The sequence below is a fragment of the Urocitellus parryii genome, chromosome 4 (genome assembly GCF_045843805.1).
Source record: "Urocitellus parryii isolate mUroPar1 chromosome 4, mUroPar1.hap1, whole genome shotgun sequence".
Lineage (NCBI taxonomy): Eukaryota > Metazoa > Chordata > Mammalia > Rodentia > Sciuridae > Urocitellus > Urocitellus parryii.
In genome coordinates, this window is record NC_135534.1 from 79,885,986 (window position 1) to 79,897,450 (window position 11,465).

At 35.4% G+C, this 11,465-nt stretch overlaps 1 pseudogene; it reads left to right on the forward strand.

Moving 5' to 3' along the window:
- Positions 1-4,848: 4,848 nt before the first annotated feature.
- Positions 4,849-11,105, forward strand: LOC144254303 (tripartite motif-containing protein 43-like; annotated as a pseudogene).
- The last annotated feature ends 360 nt before the right edge of the window (positions 11,106-11,465 follow it).

Below are 11,465 nucleotides of genomic sequence, written 5' to 3' on the forward strand. Positions count from 1 at the left end.
GGGTTTTTTTTTTTGTTTTTTTTTTTTAGTAGAAGACTTGATGACAAAAATTAATTAAGGAAGACAAGCCTAAATTCCCAATATAAAAATAAAATTTTAAAACTTTTTCCCCATCATAGAATGTCTCCTCAAAAAAAGTAAGGGTTTAATATACTCGGAGCATGAGATTTTCTTTAGTATATTTCTCAGCCATAGCTCTTCCATTCATAAGTTGGAGTCATTGCAAAATTAAATAGGTGATACTGTTTTTTTTTTTTAATGTGCTTATAAAGCGATCAAAGTGCAGATTCCATGTGTGTGACATCTGAAAATCATATTTTTCACTTAATCTTTCCGATGTTTTAAAAAGAGAATTCTGCATACATGTGATTTCCCCCAAAAAAGTTGAATCAGCATGAGATCAGCATTTTCAAAGTTGGTTACCTTCAAAGAGGTAACCGGGTTCCCCCTAGCGTTCAGTTAATGGAACTGCCAAGTCTACTATTTTAAAATCCTTTCTCAGTCCCAGGTTCCACAATCAGTACCGTTTTGATACTGGGAATTGAACCCGGGGGAAATTTAGCTCTGAGCTACATCACCAGCCTTGTTTACTTATTTGTTTATTTTTCAATTATAAGACAGGCTAAATTTCTTAGGTCCTCACAAAATTTCAGAGGCTGGCCTCAAACTTGTGGTTCTCTTGCCTCAGTCTCCTAAGTGGCTGGGATTACAGGCATGCACCACCACTCCTGGCCTGGATTTTCTTAATAAATATAGATTTTAGACTTTACTGAAGAGAGAATGGTGCTAGAAATTTTGATTAAGAACTGGGCATAAAGCCCCTGAATTTAACATTTATGGGCCACCAGAGTATAGCTGTGCTTTTAGAACCCAAGATCATTTCTAGAAAGCACAATTGTAAAACTTACCAAACCATGAGTTGTGTGTATGTATGTGTATGTATATATACACACACACACACACACACACACACACACATATGTACGTTGGAAAACTAAAATATCAGGTAAGAATTCTTATTCCTTCTGAAACCCGTTCATTCCTACAGCTAAATCTTAGTTTAAAATATGCCAGGAAAGGAAGGCACCCAGATGTAAAGATCATTTTGGAAGAGTGGGACTATGAGTTATTCCTTTGTAAAACACTATTTTCCCAAATCAATAATTAAAGAAACTATTTCTGATTTTTTCCATTGTTGTTTCCTTTTTGTTATAATAAGCAAATTATAGCTGACATAGTGAGGTTCATCTGTAGTTCAGCTGTTCAGAAGAGTAAGGCAGGATGATGTCCAGTTCAAGCCTGAACAACTTAGACTGTATCAAAAAATAAAAATAAATAATTATAATGTAAATTAAGCATTAAGTTGCCCCACAAAGTTCTATGAGCTAGGACTTCTTGGCCTTTCTCCCCTGTATCCCTGAAGTGGGTCAGGCAGTGCCAAACCAAATTTCTGCCATTTATGAAGGCCTTGGGAAGTGTGATCTGGAATGTGAGGGCAGGAGAAATCTCCAGGGTGGAGTGGGATCAGTGATGTTCTTAGATTAACATAAAAAAATATCATCAATGACTGCATCATTCTCTGTATGACAGGATAGAATTAAAGCCAATCTCAAAGAAAACATTTTCAAATTTTCTAAAACATTTGTTAAGTGTATAAATTGATGATACCACTTTTCTCTCATTTTATAAACAAAAATAAAAATATTCCAAAAAATATATTTAAATTTGATATTTGAAGGGTAAATTGGTATATAATCAGCGACTGTTGATGAGAGGAGGTTTCTACAAGATTGTTTATGGAGATCTCTATTTTGGACACACCTAATCAATCATCCAATCAATCATCCACTCAAGACTATCCCAAGCTCCAAGAAATGCAATCTTTTGGAGAAAATGGGTGTGGTTTCTGGGGCAATAAAAGGACACTGCAAGAGCCCAACTTGTTCTTCTCCAGAGCTCACAGAGTGCCTTTGGGACTGGCTGAGAGATTTCAGAAGTCTTCCACTACCACACAGAGGCCCTGATTCCTTTGTCGACTTCATATTATTACTTCTGCAACAAGTATTGGTGAGCCCACAGACATATTTCTTAGGTGAGTATACAGAAAAGCAGCTCCTTCTACTTCCCCATATCAAAGCAAGCAAATTTATGAATTTTAATTATCAGTAAAATGAACTTGTTTTCTGTGAAGTGATGTAATTTGCTATCTTAATAATGATTAGACTGCTGTTTTTTGTCTTGTTGCATGCCTTGGAATAAATTTGATGATTAATTTTACATAAATAATTTATGTATTCCATTGTTGTTACTATGTATTAAAGGAACTAGTTTACATCCTCACAAAAGTGTACAACAGTTCCTTTTTCTTACATCCAGAATTTATTATTTGTTTTGTATTCTTGATGATTGCCATTCTCATTGGAGTGAGACTCACAAGTTTAGTTTTGATTTGCATTTGCTTGAGGGCTAAAGATATTAATTTTTTTTCCTTCCTTCCTTCCTTTTTTTTTTTTTTTTTTTTTTTGTGTGTGTGTGTGTGAAGAGTAGGACAGTACTAGAGCTAGAACCCAGGGGTGTTTTACCAACTGAACTATATCCCCTGACCTTTTTATTTTTCATTTTAATACAGGGTCTCATCAAGTTGCTTAGGCCCTACTAAGTTGGTTGATGATGGGCTTGAATTTGTAGTCCTCTTGCCTCAGATTCTCTAGTCTCTGAAAGTACAGGTGTGCACTTTGTGCACACTGGGCCTTTTTTCATATAATTGTGAGTCATTTGTACTTCTTTTGAGAGCTGTATGTTCAGTTCATTAGCCTATTTATTAACTAGGTTATTTGTTTTTATAGTGCTTAGATTTTTGAGTTCTTTCTGTTCTGGATATATATATATGTATATATGTATTATAATATTATATATATTATCTGTGGGAAGAGAGGTTGACAAAAATTTTCTCCGTTCAGTAGTTTTTCTTCACTCAGTTGTTTCCGTGGTGTACAGAAAGCTTTTAATTTGGTGCCATCCCATTTACTGATTTCTGTTCTTATTTTCGGAGCTGAGCAGGTCCTATTCAGGAAGTCCACTAAAACGCATTCTGCCAGAAAGCACTGCTTGTTTCCTGGTGGCAATTAAGTTAATTATGTGTTTTTCCAGTGTGATAGGTATTTGGTAATGATTTTAATGACTTGCTAGATATACCTATTTGTTGTAATTTGTGTATTTTTTTATTACAAGACTATAGATAATAAAGATAGGAGGGTACCACAAGAGGTTAGTATATTCCTGTTAGTAGATTTTGGCTGAAATCAGATTCAATTTTGCAAAGTTAAGCTTAATCATCAGCCCTTAGGTATTTATTTATTTATTTTCATGTAAATTTTTAAATTTATATATGACAGCAGAATGCATTACAATTTTTATTACATATATAGAGCACAATTTTTCATATCTCTAGTTGTATACATAGTATATGCACACCAATTCGTGTCTCCATACATGTACTTTGGATAGTAATGATCATCACATTAACCATTAAGTATTTAGAAATTGTTTTGGGATAGTGAATTCTAGTTGAAATAATAATAATAATAATAATAATTAATAATAGTAATAATATCTAAGGAGATATTTAAATAAAATAATTAAAGTAATAGTTCAATGGTAAGGGCATTTCTTTCTCTTTCTTTTTCATTTTTTTTTTAATACAGCGCTGGGAACCAAATCCAAGGCCTTTGCCATTTTGGGCAAGACTCTACCACTGAGTCCCTAGCTTTCATATGCCCTTTTCTATACCAATTATGGGCAGTGATCAATATGATTGATGTTAAAAGCATTCAGAATCCACATTATAAAACTCTAATTGGGTCAAACATTCATGGTTAAGATCATTTAGAGGAATGTCACATTTTTATGAAACTGAGGTTCTTTCTTTGTTTAAGAAAGGAAGATTTATAACATTATTTGATAAGATAGTTCACATTTTCTGTAAGCATTTGGATGTGGCAACTGTGACATAGGATACCAAAGTGTAATGATCATTGGGTGAATCTTTATCCTAATTATGTTTCCCAAACAATTGAACATGGATACAATTATGGGACACTTCATTGTCTTGTTTTCTAGACAGCTTTGCTGAGCCTGGTATCCATGTGCGTATCTTGAGTCCCCATCTCCTTCACAGCAAATTTCTGGATCTTGAGTGCCAGAGGTACGTGCCTTGAAGCCCACTCCCTGGATGGGCTTGTGATTGCTGATGGGGCATATTTTGGTCACCACTCCTTGATGGCAGAACAACCCTTCTCCCCACCATTCTTTGTGGGAGCCATTCTGCCTGTGCCCAAGCTGGAAAGGAAGAGCACTAGGGATTGTAAGGTTCTGTTTTATGCATGAGGCAAAAATAGGATGGGAATGCTGATGACTAGGTAAGCAATAGGGATTTCTAAAGTTTTTGAGAGCTCTCTTTATGCCTCCATTTTCTGTTTATGTCATGCAAAATAAAGGCTATTCTTCCTAGACATAGGCTTATTATTGGGTCATAACTTGAGTACAATTTTGATTAGTTTAATCCTAGAAGCTAGGGAGGCTGAAGCAGAAGAATTGTGAGACCAAAGCCAGTCTCAGCAAAAGCAAAGAGCTGAGCAACTCAGTGAGATCCTGATTTTAAATAAAATACAAAATAGTACTGGGAATGTGGATCAGTGGTTGAATGCCAATGAGTTCAATCCCTAGTACCACCTCCCCCTCCCCAAATTTTTTTTTGTTGACTTAGTTTCTTGTCTTTTCATACTATATATATGAAATTGTTCTGATTCTCTTCCCTTAAAAAAATAGGGGAAAAAAAAGAAGAAAAGAATGGACTCAGACATCCTGCAGAGAGAACTCACCTGCTCCATCTGCATGAATTATCTTATAGACCCAGTCACCATATGCTGTGGGCACAGCTTTTGTTGGCCCTGTCTCTGCCATTTGTGGGAAGAAGCCCAAACTCCTGAACATTCCCTATGTGCCGGGAGCCATTACAGCAGATTGACTTCAAGAGTAATATTCTTTGAATATCTGGTATCCATTTTCAGAAAAGCCAGTGTCAGGCATTTCCCGAGCTCTAAGGATCACATGTGTGTGACCCACAAGGAGAGAAAGATCTTCTGTGAAGAGAACAAGACCCTGCTGTGTTTGCTCTGCTCCAACTCCCAGGAGCACTGGGCTCACAGACACTGTCCCATTGAAGAGGCTACTGAGCAGTACAGGGTAAGTGATGCTTCTGAGATAGCTAGAGGGCAGGGTGACTAAGACTATAAGGCACAAGAACCATTGTTACTGAGTGCCATATACAAGTATAGGTAGCAGTGATACAATTATGAATAAAATTATGAATAAAGTATGTGATAGTATCTATATTCATGGAAACTGAGAGTGTGAGGAAACTAATTTATTATAACCTATTTCAATAACTTGATGATATGGTTTTACTGCTTAGGGCACTTTAAAGTTCTCATGAGTGTCTAAACTAACAAAACTAAATGTTCTGCTGGATGTGGTGGTGCACACCTGTAAACCCAGCTACTCACAAGACTGAAGCAGGAAGATAATCAGTTGGAGGATGGCTTGGGAAAATTAAAATATATAGTAACTTCTTAAAAGGACTGTTGATGTAGCTCAGTGGCATAGCACTTTCCTAGCATACATGAGACCCTAGGTTCAATTGCTAGTATGGTGGGCAGGGAAGTGGTACCACAAATTCAAAGGGCTTTTATATAGGATATATTAGAATGAAACTCACAGAATATTAGTGTCATTAGATCCAAATTCTGAAGCAAATTTCCACACTACCTAAGAATTAACATTGCCCATGTATTTGCCAATTTCTCTTGGAAAATGGTTTTATTACATTGTGTGATTCTATAGTCTGAATCCCCTAAAATTGATAATTATCCACACCAAGCAGGGAAACCCTAGCCTCTGTGCTGCATAAAACTTTTTTTTAAAATATAAATTGCTTGAAATTCTTCATCATTGTGGGCCTGAAAACATAATCAACTTGCTTGTCCAGTGCTCAACTTTTGTTCTCTTACAGGAGAAGTTTCTAAAACTAATGAGATCTCTTTGGAAAAAGATCCAAGAAAACCAGAGAAATCTAAAAGAAGAGAGCAGAAAAATTAACCAATGGGTTGTAAGTATGAGAGTCTATTTCTCTCAGAATCAACCTAGGATAGGAAAGGTAGACATTTATTGATTCATCAAGTGAGTTGGAATCATCACAAAATTTTAGGAAGATCTTTCTTGATAGCTTCTACTTGTTGGAGTACAAAACCGCACTGCTACTCAGGGAGAATTGTTGAGCTATGGAGCAGGGAAGTTTGATATTATTGACCTATTTACTAACAAAAATGAAAGTGTTGCATACAATTATTTGTGAGTTATGCATGAATTCAAAATGACTTGCATTCAGAGTTTCTGATTTGAGAAGATATATACAGGAATTACCAATGAAAATCTTTCTTTCTGGTTGTTTCAACAAGTCATGAAGTAGATGAGTTTGAGAGAGGAGTGTTCTGCCTCTTAATATAGTTAATAATGAGTGAAAAATAAATGAAGGGAAGAGAAGAATGAATTAATGGTTTATGAGAAATAGAAAGACACGAATTTATGTGCATAGTTTACTAGCATAAGACATGAGTCAAAATGAATAGATGATGTTATAAAGTGGAGGAGAGTAAAGTTGACCTGATATTTGATCTAAGAAATTCGTGTCCTTGCAGTGGTATGTGCATCTGCAAAGAGAGAATACCAAGGCAGCTTATAGGATGCTGCATCCCAGTGTCCATGAGGAAGAAAAAGAACATTTGGAGACACTTTTAAAGGAACGCAAATTGACTATACAGAAAATTAAGAAAAGGAAAGCCAAAATGCTTCAAAAGGGGAAACAACTAAAGAAAGACTATCAGGAGCTGATGAAAATGTGCCATAAACCATATGTGGAGCTGTTTGAGGTATGTAATTGAGACATGACTGAAAATATTTTGTGTCTTGGCCACATTATTTGGTACCAAAGACATATTTATATGCATTCTGCATTTTTGGTGGGATCTTAAACTTTGGGAATAACAGACACTGTGATTTCATGCAGCAAGCAAGCTTTGTTAAATTGTGACAGTAGGTTCCTCAGGATATGTTTATTTCTGAAATTATCCTTTTGTAGGTTACTTCATTAAGAAATAGAAAGAAACCGGCTGGGGCTGGGCCCAGTGGTAGAACACATGCCTAGCAAATGTGAGGCACTGGGTTCATTTCTTAGCACCACCCCTCAATAAGTAAATTAAATAAAGCTCCATCAACGTCTACAATATTTTAAAAAGAAAGAAATAAAAAGAGCATTTTGTTCATGTTTATTTCATTTTTGTCCAGCTGAGGAACATGAAGAAATTTGAAAATTGTTAACATTTATTACATTGTTTTTTAATTTGAATGTCCTTAGTTCAAATTGTCCTTAGCATATGTCACTATGGGAATAAGTCCTGCAAAAGATCTCTTTTCAGACAGTTGCTGGTTTGCAGCATTGCAAAATAACCTTCAGGGTTTTGAATTTAGCAAAAATTAGATTCTTCCTGTTTTACCTTTATGGTAGAAAATTAATTTACAAGGAGTGTTGAGGTGGTGGTTTTTCAAATACAAAGGCTTAATGGTAGAAGAGCTAATTCTGATGAAATTTAAGCTTTTCTTTCTTTTTGTTTTTTCTTTGCAGAATTTAGAAGACACATTGGCAGAGTAAGTTTGACTTTTAATGCAAATTGGGGCACCACAAATGCTGTGAATACCAATGTGTTTCTGACAATGAAGAAAGTATTTATTGAGATAGTGTACATTTCCTCTATGTGTCTGTGTTTTACTGAATATGATTTCTTGTTCCCTTTTTATCAAAACTGAGCTTTTCTTCCCTGGAGCTGAAGGGTTTAGTTTTTGCTGAACTTAAGCAGAGGTTTCTAAAGACAGCTATCTATAATTTTAGATTTCAAGTCATAAACAAATTGAGGTACATGGAATAGTCCTTACCAGGTGATAGGTGAGAGAAGTAGGCAGAGAAAAAAGTAAGAAAGATTCCTTAAGACTAGAACAATCCTGATCTGGGCACAGTGAAGCAAGCCTGTCATCCTAGTGGCTCAGGAGGCTGAGACAGGAGGATCATGAGTTCAAAGCCAGCATCAACAATTTAGGAGATTCTGTCTCAATTAAAAAAAAAAAAAAAAAAATATATATATATATATATATATATATATATATATATATATATATATGGGGGATGCTCTCAGCAATCCTTGGTATCAACAAAACAACAACAACAACAACAACAACAAAAACAATAAAAACTAGAACAATCCTACCCCATGATTATGTAGTTACACTAAATGTCAGTGTTAGATCATTGTTAAGTGATGTAGGAACCTTTAGGATAAAACTCCTACATTAACATACTGTCAAAGTGTCCTTTCATTTATTTTCGCTAAAACTTTTTGAGAAATTTACAAAGACTCAGCCAATATCTCAAAGGTCACTGAGGTAATCTAAGTTTTTCATTTAGACCCATTACATCATTTAGCTGAGCAATGTTTTTTATTCTGTCATCCAGAAGTGTTTGCATCAGCTATCTTTACTGTGTTCTCATCTGCCTTTTAAAACTTTTATCATGTGCTCGATGATCTCCACTTGAGAAAAGTAAGGAATATATGCCATCTCTTCAACTTGAACTATGGATCCTTAATTGAGAATGTTCAGAAAGGTACATATTTTGGCTGGACACAGTGGTTCAGGCCTATAATCTCAGCAATTCAGGAGGCTTAGACTGCAATTCAGGAGAATGGCACATTCTTTGAAGTCAGCCTCAGCAGCTTAATGAAACCTTGTCCAAAAACAAAAAGGATTATATATATAGCTCAGTGGTAAAGTGCCCCTAGGTTCAATCCATGGTACCAAAAAGAAAGAAAGAAAAAAAACAACAGAGAAATGTACATCTCTTTCTTTTTTTCTTCCTTTTTATTCATGGGATTTCAATAAGGGCCTCCTACGTGTCAGGCAAGTTCATGGAGAAATATTCCCAGTCCAGAAATGTACATCCTAATGCAATGGCCCCCAAAGGGAATATGTATAGACTCTCAGAATAAAGTCCTCAAACTTTCTTTCTTTGGAGAGAGCATTGCTTTTCAGACACCTCCCATCCTCTTCTTACTTCCTGTGGGCTATAAATATTTTTCCATTCTTTTATATTCTAGTGTGCTCCTTTTCATTAGGTTTCATTAGAATATGATTTTGATCAAGAACCTTTAGTTGAGCCATTACCATTATGTCTTAAAAACTGTTTGAATCTATCATTGTTGAAGTCTTTGGTGCCAGAAAGATCAATTTATTTATTTATTTTTTCCTTGCAGGTATGAGTTAGTGTTCCTGCACATGCCCCAGCCTGTGAGGCCACAGCTCAGTGCTCAGCCCATCACTGGACTGAGAGATGAACTTAAACACTTCCAAGGTGGGTGTCAGTCTGTTTGAGGGACAGCTACACTGTGCCCTACAATGATGGTTTTCTATGGGTAATCATTCTCTCTTCATTAATCGTTGACCTAATAAAAGTGATCAGCCTGCAACTAAGAATGCAAAACATATTTATTGATGTATACCATGTTAAAATATGGAACAATGTAAAGAAAAGAACATAAATGAAATGTTGTATACAAGCTCTGTCACAACAGTTTCAATTAAGGAAAGGAAATAAAAAGTCTCACTAAGCCCTAGAAACATCACCACATACAATATCATTTGTTCACTGAGTCACACTAATGGACTCAAGTCAAGACAATTTCAAGAGCAATTAATTATGATAATGGGTTTATTGAATTTAAATTTGTAAAAATGGTTTTCTTTAATGTTTTCTAGTAACTAGATTTGTAACACATTACCCTTGATATAATAAACAGTATACAAATATAAAGTAATGAATTCACAGAACATTGTATGAACAATGATGAAGTAAGTCATCACTTGGTGAAGCAGTATATGGAACTCCATGGTAGACCTAACCCTGACAGGTTAGTTTAGCAGAAAAAGGGTCAGATGGAACCAAAAGTAAAAGGCAGAAAATTCTTAACGGGAAACCAATTCTGTAATAAATAGATTTTCTTAAATATAAACTTGGTTTCTTAACCAGAAGATTGTAATATCACTGATACATTTATGTAATTATCTAATAATAATCATATTATCTACTATCCATGATTACATTTATTTTTGTCTTTTTCTTTTCAAAAGAGAGAGTAATGGAGGTTAATTTTATTGCTATGGACTTGAGAATGCTCAGGTCTCCAGATTTTCGAGTGTCATAAAAAATAAGCAGCAGAAGTAAGCTCTATAATCAATGAATTTTTAGGAATATTTTCCCTGTAGTTGTTCAGATTTACTGGTAGCACTTGAATCTGATATTTTTCTAGCCAAAGCTTTTCCATTAATCTTTGCTTGTTTTTTCTTGTAAGTCTCTAAATCAACTCTCATTTTGTGTGAATTGGGGTGGGGGGAAGGTCTGATTTTGGCTTAATTATTCTCTCTTCACAGTGAACATTTCCTTCCGTAATGAAATAAGCAGTCACAATGTAGTGCTGTGTGATGTGAGAAGACTGATGTTTGGAGAAGATGATGAAGATGAAGCTTTGAATTCTGACAGATCAAACTCTTTTGCTGCATTGGAAGACCAGATCTTCACTTCTGGGAAACATTACTGGGAGCTGGATGTGTGTGGCTCCTGGGACTGGGCTGTGGGAGTCTGTAGGGATCCTGTGGTAAGGAAGAACCACACACTGCTTGAATCTGAGGACATGTTTCTCCTTTTATGTGTGAAGGAGGACACACATTTCAGTCTCTTGACCACCTCTCCAATACTTTCTCTCTATATAGAGAGACCTATGGGCCATGTTGGTGTGTTCCTTGATTTTCAAAGTGGAAGTGTGAGTTTTTTGAATGTTGCCAGGAGTTCCCTTATATGGACATATTGTATTAGGTCCCTGAATTTCCCTGTCAGGCCATTTATTTTCCACAGTCCACACCTAATTAGGGATAATTCGGGAAGCTAACTTCTCTGCCCGAGAACTTCATATTTAAGGGACCCCTTCTCAGTTGAAGCAGAGCAATTACTATGACTATTTTTTATCGATATCTTAATGTAACCTCATTTTATTAAATATGAAAATATGATACAATATGAAATTTTGTTTGCTCAATTTTACTTTAATAAAAGCATCTTTAGTTGCCTATAATATAAGCTATTGTTGATTCAATGTTTCATGACCTTTGTGTGATTACAAAAACATGGGTTTGTGATTCTGAGTCTAGATTAATACAGGAACACAAGAGTTTGCACATCTACACAGATCTGGCCATCCAGAATGCATGTGTCAGTTTGAAATCTTCTGGATCTATTCAATTCACCTTAA